Source organism: Pinus tabuliformis, chromosome 5_1, assembly GCF_031772625.1.
Source record: "Pinus tabuliformis cultivar Carrire ecotype Pingquan chromosome 5_1, CPIR1, whole genome shotgun sequence".
NCBI classification, from domain to species: domain Eukaryota; kingdom Viridiplantae; phylum Streptophyta; class Pinopsida; order Pinales; family Pinaceae; genus Pinus; species Pinus tabuliformis.
This window is the reverse complement of record NC_142305.1, coordinates 659,894,092-659,910,334: the sequence shown is the minus strand read 5'-3', so window position 1 is coordinate 659,910,334 and position 16,243 is coordinate 659,894,092.

Below are 16,243 nucleotides of genomic sequence, written 5' to 3'. Positions count from 1 at the left end.
TGTTTGGAGGAACACTTCCTGGAATCAGATGAATAGCATGATCATGATCACACATAGGTGGGAGACCTTTGGGAGTCTCAAATACCTTGGAATGATTGTCCAAGACTTTTTGGAGATCTGGAGAAATAGATGATTCCGATGTGGAAACATCTAGCGAACATAATTGTGCAATTACACCTCTTTTCTCCTTTTTTAGAAGCTTTGTCATACCATTAGAGCTGATTATCTTTCCTGGTTTCCCTGCAATACCCCTTAATTCAACTTCCTTTCCTTCCGTAGAAAATTTGATGAAAAGTTCTTGAAAATTAAAAGCTATTGTACCCAAGGATTGTAGCCATTGGACTCCTAGTACAACATCAACACCTCCCATTGGAATGGAAAGCATTGGGCTAGTCAATACATATTCTCCCATGGATAGCTTGATATTATGGCACTTTCCAGAGCACTTTATTTTCCTCCATTTGCAATCATCACTTGACACTCTGGTGCTGGATATAGGAAGCAATTCAATTCTTTTGCTACCTTACAATGAATAAAATTGTGGGTGCTTCCTGAATCAATCAACACTATTACCTTTTTCTTCTTGATTTGTCCTTCTATCTTGATGGTTTGAGGAGTGGTAATTCCCACCAATGCATTACAAGATATGGTCGGATTTATTTTTTCTTCATCTAGGCTTTGTTCCTGGAGTATATCCTCTTCTTTTGACCTTTCTTGCTCCTTTTCTTCTTCCTCTTCACAATCTATGTAGAATAATTTCTTCTCAGCACACTTATGACCTTTAGTGTATTTGCTATCACAACTGTAACAAAGCCCTTTTGCTCTTTTTTCTTCCAATTGTTGTGGTGTCAACCTTATAGGTTGTGGAAGACTAGGGGCAACAACACTTCCATCTTTATAGTTGTGAGTGGTATGCTTCCTGGTTGCCATAATTTTGCTTTCCATTTTTCTTGCTAACCTGAATGCCTTCTCTAATGAATCAGGTTCCCAAAGGCGAACATCATGTTGGATATTATCCTTTAAAGACCCTATGAACACATCAATCCTATGCTCCTCTAGAATATCTTTTACCCTTATGTTCAATTTTTGGAACTCCTCAATGTGCTCCATTATTGAACCCTTTTGTTTGAGACTTATCAATTGGCTAAAAAAAGTGTTGCTTTTTGTATCCTCATAATGTGCTATCAATTCTTCCGTAAAAATTGCCCAAGTGATAAATTGTTTACGAGAGCAAAGCCATTGATACCATACAAACTGATTTGGTTCCAAATATAAAGTTGCCATACGTACCTTTTGTGTGTTTTGCACATTATTGAGATCGAAGAATTGCTCCATCTGTAATATCCATGTTGCGGGATCCTTGCCATCAAACTTCCTCATATCGATTTTTGGAATATGGTGGGTCTTCGATCCAACATTAGAGTCTATGGAATCATGATTAACATTTCTTTTGTTCTCATCATGAGTTTCCTTTACTACCCTTTCACCATTAGTGACCCTTCTTGTAGCAACTTCTTCAATTCTTCCATGTCTGTCTTCAAATCTATCTTCAAATCATCCATCTTAGCTTCTACGCCTTTCTTTAAACCATCCATCTTAGCTTCTACATCTTTCTTTAAACCATCCATTTTAGATTCTGTTCCTTTTTGTTTAAGTGACACTTGTTGCACTTGGTCTCGTAATTTTGCTATATCATGTTTCATTTCTTCCTCTTCTTCATAAGTCATGCTAGAGCTTTCAGGTTGCTTACTAGGTGTTTGCATTTTCTTTTTTCGGGGCATCAATTACCGATAATAATGCTTTACTATGCCCTTTGAATTCCTTCAAACCAAGCTTACACAAAAATTAAAAAAAAAAAAACTACACACCTTTTTTCACTTTGTACAAGCCTGATATTGAATCTGATGTATCTCTTCAAATCATCCAGTTTTGAAATTGTGACCTGTAGTATCCTTCTGTGTCCTCTTTCCAATGCCACTAATCTGATCCAAATTGGATTCTCCAAGAAAGAGTTATGCACAATCTCCCGCAGTGACCTGATTGTAGACTAGTTCAGTAGAGCGAACTTGTATGAAGTGCCACGTGTCACTGTTTTGACCTTTGACTCTGAAAAATATATACAAGAAAACTAAATTCCACCCTCTTTCTGTACCTTCTTGAAAATTTCAATACGATGCTCAGAAAGAAAGCTATGACGATTTTCCCTAGGTCACCTGTTTGGAATGTAATTCAAGAGTCTGCAAAAAGACCAACTTCCTCAGATCATATCTCCGCAAATATAGCGCAAAAGATCTGAAATTCGGATCCGAGGTTCAACGCGATTTCTTCTCAAATGGGTTTTTTTGCAACTTCTGAAACATCGCAGAAAAAAAGTTATAGCGAAAATGCCACGATGACCTGTTTGGAGCAGTGAAACCCTAGAATCCAAAGCTCTGATACCAAATGTTATGAAACCAGCTCAAGAAAAGATAGAAAAGGTAGATCAACGCCTTAGAATTCAGCCTCTTCGAGGAGTCAACCTCCTTTACATTACATAAATGAACAATTCTTAGATGATTCAAATGACAAAACCTCCTTTCTATATATAGGTGTCTAAGGAGTCACAATATAATCCAAACGACCTAACAATAATAATATAAAGCCACAAAAATAACAATAGAGGGATTCTATGGGGCACAGTAATAACAATATGGGGGAAATAGGGGCACAACAATATTAATAAGGGGTATAACTACAATAGTAATGGGGTAATCACTAGTATTATGGGGACCCAACAGACAACTTCCTGAACTCCAACCATAAATCGAAGCTTAGGGAACTTCGCCTCTGTGAGAGCCTTTGTAAAGATGTCTGCAACTTGATCATCTGTTGAACAATATTGCACTTCAAGAACATGGTCGAGGATGAGCTTTCTGATGAAGTGCATGTGCAGTTCAATGTGTTTGCTGCGCTGATGTTGGACTGGATCTTTGCATAGTTGAATGGCACTTTGATTATCACACCAAAGTGTAGTCGGATGTTGCTACTGAAAGCCAAACTCTGACAGAATCTGACGAAGCCATAAGGCTTCCTTACTAGCTTCTACGGCACCACGATACTCTGCTTCTGCTGAAGAAAGAGAAATGGCACCTTGTTGCTTGCAAGCCCATGTAATAGGTCCTGAACCAAGAGTGAAGACATAACCTGCAGTAGACTTCTGATCATCAAGGTCACCAGCTCAATCGGAATTAGTGAAACCAACCAATCGAGGAGCTGCTTCGGCACTGTAATGAATCCCAAACTGAAATGTACCTTGAACATAACGAAGTATTCTTGTAGCTGCTTTCTAATGACTTTCATGTGGGTTTTGCATAAACCGAGCAACAAGGCCAACAGCAAAGGAAAGGTCAGGACGAGTATGGGTTAGATACAAAAGTTTTCCTACAAGTTGACGGTATAAGGTAGCATCAACTTCAGGAGAAGTACAAGTGATTGAAAGTTTGACTCCAGACTGAAAGGGAGAAGGGGCTGGCTTATAGTCTTCCATGTGAAAATGGCATAGAATATCACAGGCATACTTGGACTGGGAAAGGGAAATACCTTCCTTAGATTGCAAGACTTGAAGACCAAGAAAATAATGTAAGTGTCCTAAGTCTGTCATTTCAAACTTCCTTTTAAGGCTAGACTTCACATGGTTTATAAGGTTGGGATCACTACCAGTCAGGATAAGATCATCAACATAAAGAACAAGAATGATAAGACACTTGCCCACTTTCTTGGTGTAGACAGTACTGTCAGAATGACACCTAGAAAAGCCATTTTCTAAAAGAAAGTTATCCATTTTGGCATACCAAGCTCGAGGAGCTTGCTTGATACCATAAAGGGATTTCTTAAGCCGACATACAAGGCTGGAGTCTGTTTGTATAAAGCCAATAGGTTGTTCCATATAGATTTCTTCATGCAAGTCCCCATGCAAGAAGGCGGATTTAACATCCATCTGATGGACTTCCCATTTGAAAGAGGCAGCAAGGGAAAGAACAAGGCGGATAGAGTTCATTTTGGAAACAGGGGAGAAGGTTTCAGTATAGTCAATGCCTTCAACTTGTGAAAAATCCTTAGCAACAAGACGAGCTTTATGTTTATCAACTTTCCCATCTGGTCCATACTTGGTTCTGTAAACCCATTTGCATCTAACAAGTTTTCGTCCCTTTGGTAGAGGAACAAGATCCCATGTATCATTTGCCAATAATGAATGATATTATTCATTCATAGCTGCTTCCCAATCTGGATGGCCTGAAGCTTCTGCAAAGGTGTCAGGATCATAATTCACTGAATCTTGAGCCAGTAAAGAAGAGGCTCTATCAAACTGAGAACGTGTACGTCGCTGATCGGTAGGATCACCAGCAAGATCACCTGCTGCATCTCGAGTAGCACGGACCCATTTTGGAAGCTGAGGAGCTGAAAGAGGATCCTGAGAAGGTGGGTGAGGATTTTCATCCTCGCTTTCATCATCTGAAGAAGAAATATTTTCAAAAGTAGAAGAGATAGGGAGAGGTGGCACATCCGCCGAACTAGGCTCATAGGCCGATATATTTTCAGTAAACTTTACATCTCTTCTAATGATAACATTTTTGGACTTAAGTGGAATAAGTCTATATCCTTTGACATCTTCAGAATATCCAACAAAAATACATTTTTCACTCTTAGGTTCTAAACCTTTATGTTTCTCATCTGGAATATGGGCCCATGCTTCACTTCCAAAAACATGAAAGTAACTTACATCTGGTTTAATTGAGCTCCATGCTTCTTCTGGAGTGATATTCTTTAAAACCTTAGTAGGAGTGTGATTTATAATGTAATTTGCACAATTAATTGCTTCTGCCCAATAATTAAGACTAAGTCCTTTAGATTGAAGCATACAGTTAGCCATTTCCTTTAAGGTGCGATTCTTCCTTTCAGCTACACCATTTTTTTGTGGAGTATATGGAACAGCATGTTGCATTTGAATTCCATTCTTAGTGTAACAGTTGATGAATTTTTTGTTAACATATTCTCCGCCATTATCAAATCTTAGCTTAAGAATTTTATGTCCAGATTGTTTTTCAACAAAGGCCTTAAAGGCCAAGAACATGTTAAAAACTTCACTCTTGAGTTTTAAGAAGTATACCCAAGTGCGTCTGGAGAAATCATCAATGAAAGTTAAGAAATACTTGTAGCCATAGAATGAAACCACTGGAAGTGGACCACATAAATCACTATGCACGAGCTGTAAAGGGGCTGAGGCGTGCCAAGAGGCACGTTTTTCAAAACTATCCCGATGATGTTTTCCGAGTACACATCTGGAACAAACACCATCTCTGCAAGATACCATTGGAATACCTGTCACCATATTTTCTTTACATAGATTCTGAAGGGAGTGATAGTTTAAGTGACCAAATCACTCATGCCAAAGTTTGCTCACTTCATCATTATGAGCAACAAATACCGAGGGAAGATTTGATGACCCAAAGTTGTGAAACTTATACAACCTTGTAGAATCATCAACAATGCGAGTAGCTAAAATCTATCTAGGATCTCTTAGGTCCTTAATTACAACATCGTGAGGTGAAAATTCAACGATTTTACCTTCACCTGAATTAGTTATCTGATATACAGATAGAAGGTTGCAGGATAAGGTTGGAACACATAATACATCATTAAACTGACCATTGTCTATATGAACAGTTCCAGTCCCTACAACACTAAGAGATCTATCATCACCAACATATATGTTTTTAGTGTTACAATCATTTAAAGAAGAAAACATGGCTTTGTTTTTGGCCATGTGATAAGAAGCTCCAGAATCAATGAGCCACTCATGAGAATGAGAAGAAGAAGATACATTTAGTGCATAGCCAGACTGAGATGCTTGACAACCACATGCAAAAAGTGCCATTACTAAAGATAAAGTTGAAGTTGAGGAGTGCTCCAAATGGATGTTATGCTTCTTCATTGCTGCTTCCAAGGCTTCCATCTTCTTAAAGCATTTGGATTCTAAGTGGTCATCTCGATTACAAAAGTTGCAATGTCTATCAGTCTTCTTCCCTTTGTTTTTATTTGTCTTATCATTTTGTTGAAATGATTTTTCATTTTGAGGCTGAAATTGCTTAGGACCCTTGTTTGGTTTAGGACCGTTCCTTTTAGGATACAACTTCTTAGGATTCTTTTGATTTTGTTGCTGCTGGGTGGCTAACGCTTTCTTAGAAGAGTTTCCAAGATTAAGAAGACCAAGGTGTAAGAGTTTTTCTTGTTCTCTTATTAAAGAATCACAAAAAGAATCAAAGGAAGGGGACTTGTAGTCTTGTCCTTGAGAAATGAAGGCTTCTCTTGTAGAATGGAAGGTGGAAACAAACACAGAGTAGGTTGGTCCCAACTTAGTAAGAATGGAATAGATAAGGTTACTATCTTCTTTCTTAACCTTAACACCTTCCAAGAGAAGTCTAAGGGTCTTGAACTTGGACAAAAAATCTTCAATGCAAGAAAAATTATTGGGGTCCAATGTAAGCAACTCATTTTCAAGTTGATGGGCTCTAAGTTCATTTTTTATTCCAAAAACTTTAGTAATCTGTTTCAATGTTTCATCAGGAGTATCAAGTTCTACAATATGGAATCCAAGATCTGGAGAAATAGACATACCTATCAACCCACGTGCTTGATCTTGCCTATTTTACCATTTAGCTTCCTTATCTTCATCTTTCGGTTTGGTTTCTTGGCCTGAGGCTATTCTGTAGAGACCTTTACTTCTAAGTAAATCCACAATGTAGTACCACCATTGGAAGTAGTTGGTGCTATCAAGAATAACTTGGCATGGACTTTCCATTTTAACAGAAACTGAAGATATAGATGCTGAAACTAAGTGTTCCAACGGAAAGATCTCGAAAAATTAGGCTGTTTCAAAAAAAACGGTTTTGAAAACGGCTTTTGGATGAAGAAGTTATGGCTTTTTGAAGAAAATTTGATGAAGAAGCCGACGAAGTGCGGAAATGAAAAATCCGCCCCCACGAAAAGGAGACTTGAACTCAAGACCTCTACTATCATAAATTAGCTTTGGACCAAGTGAGATATACAAAAAGTTTAAGAGAGAGAGAGGGGGGGTTGAAGCTTTGGGTTGCGTGCTTGCTTTGAGAAAGCTCTTTTTCCCTACAAAACAAAAAACACAAAACCCAACACGGACATACAAAAAAAAACGAACCTTACGGCTCGAAGTTAGCTTTAGCCGGAAATTAAATATTTTCCTCAATGTTTTTGATTTTCCGAGATCACACTAAGGCGTAGCGGAAAAGAGCATACGCATGAGAAAACCTTCCTTTCTGTTTCTGATTTGCCCAGATCACACAGAGTCGCGGGGCAAAGAGCATACATAGAAATGAAAGGTATAGATCCGGTAATAAAAAAGGTTAAATAAACCAAAACCGAAATAAACAGAGAGAAAATAACTGTAAACTGCAAATAAACATTGTATACCTCCAGACCTTAAAAATGACGTAGCTACGGCTACCGGAAACCTTTTCGCATGAAACGAAAGGGGTTCCTCACTGGAATAGATGCTCCCAACACAATAGAGCAGTCCTCTCGGCCCGAAGGTAGTCAGAAAAAGTAGATCTAGGAAACGACAGTTGGATGCAGTTCTACCGGCTTCAAATTTGGATCACCAACGGACGCGGCCCTCAACCTGGCTCTGATACCATGTAGGAATTTACAGGGTAAGTTCCTTAGAAAAGAACACCAAAGGACACCACTCACAAATAGATCACAGATCAATACACCAGTACTTTTGACGTGGTTAAAACCCTCAAAGAGGGAAACAGTCCACAGCCTGAGCCAACGCGGCCACTTCAGGCAATTTATTAATAAAAGAATGAAAATTTACATAAGCTTCTCTCATGGATGGTTAACCTACAAATGGCCCTCCATGCTCTTTAAATAGAGATCATGGACCAATCGGGTGTTAAGCCACGGATCAAGCGTCGGTAATACCGAGGAGAGAATGAACCGTCGGATCACTACATATCGTGACCATTGGATTGTAAGTTACAAAATGTACATAGTAAAGAAACACACTTTACCTAACTCTATACTAGACCAAGTTATACTTAACTATTTCCTATGTGTCGAAATATCCTAACAAATTAAATGTTGTTGTGAATAAAACGACAAGGATTAGACATCACACCTCAGATTATTTGTTTTCACAAATTATCCACATCCTGATATTTTTAGCATGTAAGTTGGCATGATTGTGCTTAAGATTTCTCTAAAGGTTAAATACTAAGTTATTAAGGTGTTCTTTTCTATGGTGACATTTTATTTTCTTTTTTTATACAGGTCATCCAGCCACATAGTGGCCACTATCACCCAAGTGAAGAAAACTTGTTCGACTTTCTAACTTTTATGGGGGAAAATGACATCGACATTACTGATGTTGAGGTATATGTCGTATAAATATTTTATAGTCTACTTTAGTTTATATTCCAGTATTCATCATATTTCATGTCTTATACTCTACATTGTATCTTTTTTTGTTTTCAAGAGAGGAATTGATCAGTATTGATGGTAAGAAGCAGGAATTGAAGAAAGAGGAGAATAATAACACTGAAGCGACAAAAGAAAGAAGGGGGAGAGAAGAAAATTGGTCTAGTGATACTCTTAGAGCCAATATCCCACATAAGACACACACATAGAGAGTGATGGTCAAGTCTTCAAAGTTGGTGAATTCACTTCCAATGCCTTAGAAACACAACGATAATGTTTCGAAGTGATGAAGTGATATTTCATGTGTAAATTGTAGTCCAACTAATATTAAGTTGGAAACTCATATTGTAATACCTAACATTTTATACAATAAAATTTGTGGTTGAAATTATTTATAGTTTCACTTAATATTATTTAGTACTGTAATTAACATATGTCATTTTGTGTTTTCATATTAGATGAACATGCACATTGTATGTCATTTCTTTTTTAATTTAGCTGCAAAATCATAATAATTAATTTATGTTTATTATTAATGAATATATAAAATTACTCTAAAACTACCAAATTAGTAGTTGATATTGATTAATGATGAACACAAATAAAATGAATACAAGACTAAATTAGTCGTTTATAATGATTATTAATGAAAGTATATGAAATGAATATAAAATACTAAATCAATCATTTATATAATGAATATGAAACTACCAAAAAAAAGATAAATGACTACTGCAAATGATAAATTTGTGATTAGAAATGATGACTAAATTTTGCATATATATGACTATTGGTAGCTAATTTACGATATCTTATAACACGACTGAAATTTAGTCATATTTTTTTGGTCATTAATTGCCTTCAAACGATGACTAAAATTTTCTTATATATGACTATTAGTAGCTAATTTACAGTATCTTATAACACGACTAACATTTTGGTCATATTTCTTTCGTCATTAATTGATTTTCTCAGGTGATCATGTAGTAATATATTTTGTTGTATTTTTGGTCATTAATTGTGACAAATGAATCAATTAATGATTAAATCGATGACTAAATTAATAACCAAATTTATGACTAAATATACTACTAAATGATAAAAAAGAGACAACCAGTTAACAACTAAGCTAAAAATGATTAAAAGTTGATCTTATAAGATACTGTAAATTAGATACTATTGGTCACCAACTAAAAAATAGTCATTTATATGCAAATTTCAGTAATTTTTTTGGTGACTAATTAGCCATTTTGTACCAGTGGTAGCATGGTTGGAAACTTCTTGAATGAAACAAGTTACACAACTTATCACTAGGGTAAAAGAGGAGGAATCATACCTGTCATCAAATTGAATATGAACCAAATATGAACGTAGATGAGTGGAGTGTACAGCATGCCATATGAAATTCACATAGACTTGGCATATGTGGCATAAAATCATTCAGGCACAAAGTCCAAGATCAAATATACAAACATTCAAGTAGCTAACTAGGTAGAAGAAATAAATTTCTAAGTGCTAATAGTGAAAAGAGGGTTCACATCTAAATTTGGTGATACATCAATAACACTTAATGAAAAATTCTTTTAAAAACATAGCGCAAATATGACCGTGCTCTTTGATAAATCAAAATTAAAATACTAAGGTCGAAAGAAATAGCATGGGCCCAACCAAATATAAGAACTTGTGTTAATGTTCACACATAACTATGTATGCCATTGTCATAGGACTTTACACACAACGAATGGGAGCTTTCCCTCAACATATAAAATGAAATGACATGTATCATAGACCATACTTCTTCCCAACCCTATGTTTAGGATATCACACAATAAATAATATGACCAAAATTCGTGAATACCACCCTTATATATAACTAAACAAAGTGGACCACAAGGTATTCTTATACACTAAGGAAGTGATTTAATGTTTCCATGAGAGGGAAACCAACAAGGGAAGAAATGGTAGGATTTGAGAAAACATTATAAGGGAATTTGGAACCTTGTTTATATAAGAGTAGTATAATATATATATATATATATATATATATATATATATATATATATATATATATATATATATATATATATATATAGAGAGAGAGAGAGAGAGAGAGAGAGAGAGAGAGAGAGAGAGAGAGAGAGAGATTATGTGGATGGAGGATCGTTACAAAATATTATAAACCCAATGGATAATAAACCCATTTGATTAATATTAAAAACCTAATATATTGTAAATCGAAGCGAACAACATTAAATCCTAGCACTAATATTAAAATATTCTATATAAACCCTAACACTAATATTATAAACCTTATGATCAATATTATAAAGTTTATGATTAATATTATAAACCAAAGGGATTAATACTTTAAATCCAAGGGATTAATAAACCCAATGTATTGATGATACAAAACCAAAAGTATTGTAAGGCAAGGGAAATAATATTTAACCCAAGGGACTAATATTATAAACCAAAGAGATTGCTAAACCAAAGGGATTAATATTTAAAACCCAAGGAATTAATATAAAAAACCATGTTTAGCCATGGTTTACAATGCTTAACCATGATTCATCATGGTTCACCATCGTTGACCATGATTGACCATGGTTGAGCTTCAATCGCCTTTATTTACCATGGGTGACCATTGTTAACCTTCATATTGAGACAATCTTTGTCACAATGTGACACAAGACCATGCTTGAACATAATTGACCATGGATGACCATGGTTGATTTTCATATTGAAACAATATTTGTCACAAACCGAAGGGATACATATTTTATACTGAAGGGATATAAACCCTAGGATAAATATTATAAACTATAAAATAAACATTAAACCTAAACCATTGACCATGATTGACCACGAATGACCATGGTTGACCATGATTGACCATTCTTTATTTTCATATTGAGACAATCTTTGTCAAAATGTGACATTGGACCATGGTTCAACATCGTTCACCAAGATTGACCATGGTTGAGGAAAATGTCATGTTGGACCATGGTTGGCCATGGTTGGATGTAATGTTCCAAAGTAGAAATTTACATAGATAATAAAGACATGCAACAATTACAACACATAAATTTACTTAGTAAACACACATATAAACAAAAAATTACCCGGATCACCAAATTGGCCAATTTTTATTAATTATAAATGTTGGATTACAATATGAGGTTGAAGGAGTGCCCCTGGGCTTTGACAAGGTAAGCTACAGGCCTCAGATGGATGATAAAATAGTGCCTAGATACTATAATATTTTATGCCTCCAAAATACTGCATTGTCCCTTGAAAAATACTCTTCTTGCTGGCTTACGGCTCTGATTTTCTCCCTTAAAACAACCTAGAAATTTCTATAACTTTGGGGATGTACTCTACTCGAAAAACCCAGAAAAAGCCAGAAAGTGTTTTTCCTAGTTTTGACTTGCTAATTTCAACCCCTTAGGGATTGGCCTTCCTCCAACGTTGGATTTACCCCCTCAAAACAACCTCGAAATTTCTATAACTTTTGGGATGTACTCCTCTATAAAAACCCAAAAATAACAGAACATGTTTTGCTTGGTTTTGACTTACCAATTTCAACCCCTTGGGGATTGATCCTCCTCCAACGCTGGTGCTCACTGCCTGCAGCTGAAACTGTTGTAACTTGTTGCTATAAGACTACAAACCACCCCAAATCATACTTGCAATAATCTCTCCGCAACACAACTCCCAAATCCACCTGCTAAACCTCCAACCAAGATGTCCCTCTCTAATGATTGCACAGTCTACAGTGGGGATGACGTAGTTGCTCCAACCTGCAATTCAAACTGGGTGTATGGATGGCTCTATTGCTACAAATTCTCCTCCAGAAGATGACAATTCAATGTGGGAAATGGAATCCATCCTAGGGTGGCACTCAAAGTCCACCAAAGAGAGGGGTGAGCTTCACTCCTTGGGAAGCTCTTATGTTGAACAACACTCTCTAGCTTAGCTAAACAGCCAAAGCGACAATGAAATTCTTCAAATGATAAAAAAAAAACCCTGAATTCTTCTCACTTGCTTCTATTTATTCTTGTTCCCTTCGTCGCCACGTGGGTCCAATCAAATATTTCGATCCCCAACTTAGGAAAATCAAGCTGCCTCCAAGGGGTGCATATTTTGGGTGGGTAAGTGGCCCACATAATCCACTAAAAGGCACATCAATCGCATTTCCCCTAAGCTCTTCCATCAAAATTGCATTAAGCCAAAAATAAGAAAATTGCCAAAAATGGTTTCTCCTCACCTTGGGAAAACAATTAGGAAGGAACATTACAGTCATCCCCTCCCAGATGTTGCTTGTCCCCAAGAAACTGCAAAACTGGGTGGTGCAAGATTTGTTCACTCTCTCATGTGGCATCCCAGGACTGAACTAGATCACTCTCTGCAATGACTTCACTCATCATGAGACAAAGTGATCTATCAAACAACTGAATCCCCGGATCTCATAGCTAGACCTATCGTGACATAACTCTAATGGCTTTTGGAATCCATTCGTGCCTCATTTCTAGTCCCCGCATGCAATCAATATATATGCTCCATATATCATGAACTATACTAATGCATGCTAAACTTCCTTGTGCCTGCCACTGCATAGTACTAATGACCGTTGGAAACCACATGTGCTAAATAGATATCCCATGAATGCAGCCAAGATGGGTTTCTGATACTACAATTGACTTAGTGTATGTGGATCCATCCTGCTCCTTCCAACCATCACCACTAAGTCTGCCATCCACCCTCTCGATAAGGTGTCAATACAATTTCTAGAGCTCGAACACGCACTGGAAACTTGCCTCAATAATACATGGTGTCCTTTTCTCATGCAGGATCCTAACATGCCCTATGGAAAGAGTGGCACATGTATCCCCCATGAATAGATCTCGAGGTGTAGGCTCAGTGATGAGTGATATACCACCCCCATAAAAGAGAACCTCATCTCCCAAAATGTGGTTGTCAACTCGCACATCGACCTTGCTCCTCCACTGTAGAATATATATCATGCCCCTGAGGCACTGAATCTCATAGTGTCATCTCAAGAAAATCCCCCAAGTCCTGCTATCCACACTATGGGTTTGGATCGAACACAACAAGCCTCCCCTCAACTGCCCATGGTGCCAACGAGTGGAAGATGCATGGGTTCTGATGGGTATGATCAAGAACCTGTGTGGACACTCCCAAGCCATCCCATGACTGATCCGCTCTCCCAACCTAGGTATCTCCACCCCAATGACATGCCTGACATCCTCGTCAAGGAACATCCCTGCTAGTATCACGTCTCCTCTCCACAGTGCAACCCTGCACACTACTAATATTACTATGTATCCTCATGTCTCCTGGCAAACAACTGCACTCAATCACACATCTCTATGGATTGTCGGACCCTGCTACATGTTGTTGTATCATTCCGGATCAATGAGTACCCCTCCTGTATCGATGTGTATGTCACTCTATGAGGGAATGCACTAAGATGTGAATTGCTCCTCCTACACCACGATGCAACCATGCACACCACTGTGCAGCTCCATGCTCCTCCACATACTGTTGTGCACCACTACATACCTATATACACCCTTGGATATCAAGTTCTAAGACTGAGCCCATATGCATCATCTTGTATCCTGTCAGGGTCGCCATCTAGTCTACTACCATCTATTGGTAAGCACTCCACAATGTAAGCTATATCTCCTCATCTTCCTAGATAGACCTAAGCAGCCTATGTCCTCACATGCTAATGTGAATAACACTATTGATCCTATCCTCAGTAGCTATGGTGTCCACTATCCTAGTGAGATACCATCGTCTCCATACAATACCCTGTATGGTGGCCGACCGAAGCTACCTCCTCTTACCAACTCCTTCCAGAGTAGGCTAATCATCCTACAATCTCATGTACACCCAACATGCCATGAAAACTCATTAAATCTTCCTACGCCCTTGTTAACCCAACCTGTCCCTCGTGCTATCCACAAATCTGATGGCAATATGAAAATGGGGGTGAATCCAATCACCGAATCCATTATCCTTCTAACACCATGAGTAACCCAATCCATGGAGTGATGGGGCATCCCACCTGGATCCCAACAATGATCCAACCCTCAAGCCCCTCTAGAAAACCATGACCCAAGTTGAACTATGCCCCCAACCATGGATGTATCCAAAAACCTAGTTAGCCCTATCAGGTACCAACTCAATGCCTCTTGAAACCCAACCCAAAGAGAGTGATCAAAGCCAAGAGTCCCTGAGTATGTATAAAATCCATCATGCGAGTGTTTCTCCCTACGCAACTCATATCGCCTCCTCACACTGGCTCAAACAACATATACAATTTGTCTAGGTAACTTAGGCACTCTCCCTCCAATGTGCATAGGTAACCTAAAAGTATTGTTGTCCCCATATAGGTAAGCCTGAAGAAATCTACTGAATGTAATTATTGTAGCTCTACTAGTTTCCTGTGCATCTATCTTCTCCCCGTTGATGGCAGACCCAAAAGATGACTTCCCATCCTCCTCCATCATGGCCTCAACCAGAGTCTCAAGCTGCCCCACCACAGGTACCTCCTCAATCAGAACATCCTCATCTAGCTCACACTTCTCATGGTGCTCTCCATGCTATTGGATGTAGCTATCATCTAGGAACTTTGTCACAGCTCTGGGTACCTTTGTGCCTATTTGCACCTCCTCAATGGTTGGTCTCGTGGGTGTTTGCCCAACTGTCTCCACAAATGTGTCAATCGGGTCTACCAAAGGAAACTCCCACAAGGGTGGCTCCTGTGTCACAACGTGTGCATCTACGTTCTCCTCACAACCCTGCATGCCCTCAACCTCATGCTCGACCTCCTCATATGTCTCCTAATGTCTAAAACGAGGTCTCCACCAACAAAATTGCCTTCGGGTCTCATCCTCTAACTTCCCACCTCCAGATGATGGTGCAACCCTTGAACTATACTTATCCTTCCCTTGTTCATCCAAGGAATGAGACATGGTAGGATGGTTAGAGTGACCATACATGTGGGTTTTGTACTGTTGGGATGTATGTGTATGTACTCGGCTTCTGTGTTGGTTATGTATCAGTCATTGCATCCCCTCTAGAATCTGTTGGTTCTAGCTTGCCAATTGTTGGCTCTACCTCAGAAACTCTTCCATGATCTTTCTAGCCTCACCATAGATGGCAAATATCATGCTCTGATACCACTGTAATGTTCCAAAGTATAAATTTACAGAGATAACAAAGACATGAAACAATTACAACACATAAATTTACTCTATGAACACACATGTAAACAAAAATTTCCCCAGAACACCAAATTAGCCAATTCTTATTAATTATAACTGTTGGAGTACAATATGAGGTGGAAGAAGTGCCCCTTAGCTTGCACAAGCCAGGCTACAGGCCTTCGGTGGTGTTGTGCTTGTTAACAACCCCCACATTTATTAACGTTAGTAGGAAAATGTTACTTTAATAAATGGGGACCCTTTAAAAAAATGTATATACCCAAAAAATCAATCCTATCATGTAGGTATTTCTTTTATTTTTAGAATAAATCAAGATATCAAACAAAACCTATAAAACCATTAAAATGCTACTTTTTCATATTTAGCATGAAATGCATCACAAACAATACCTTTCTAACCCACCATGATCTACGATTAAACAATCAAAAAATCAAATCTATATTCAAAAAATGGTCATAATGTTATAAAGTCCTTAAAGCTTCCTTAAAAAGCTAAAG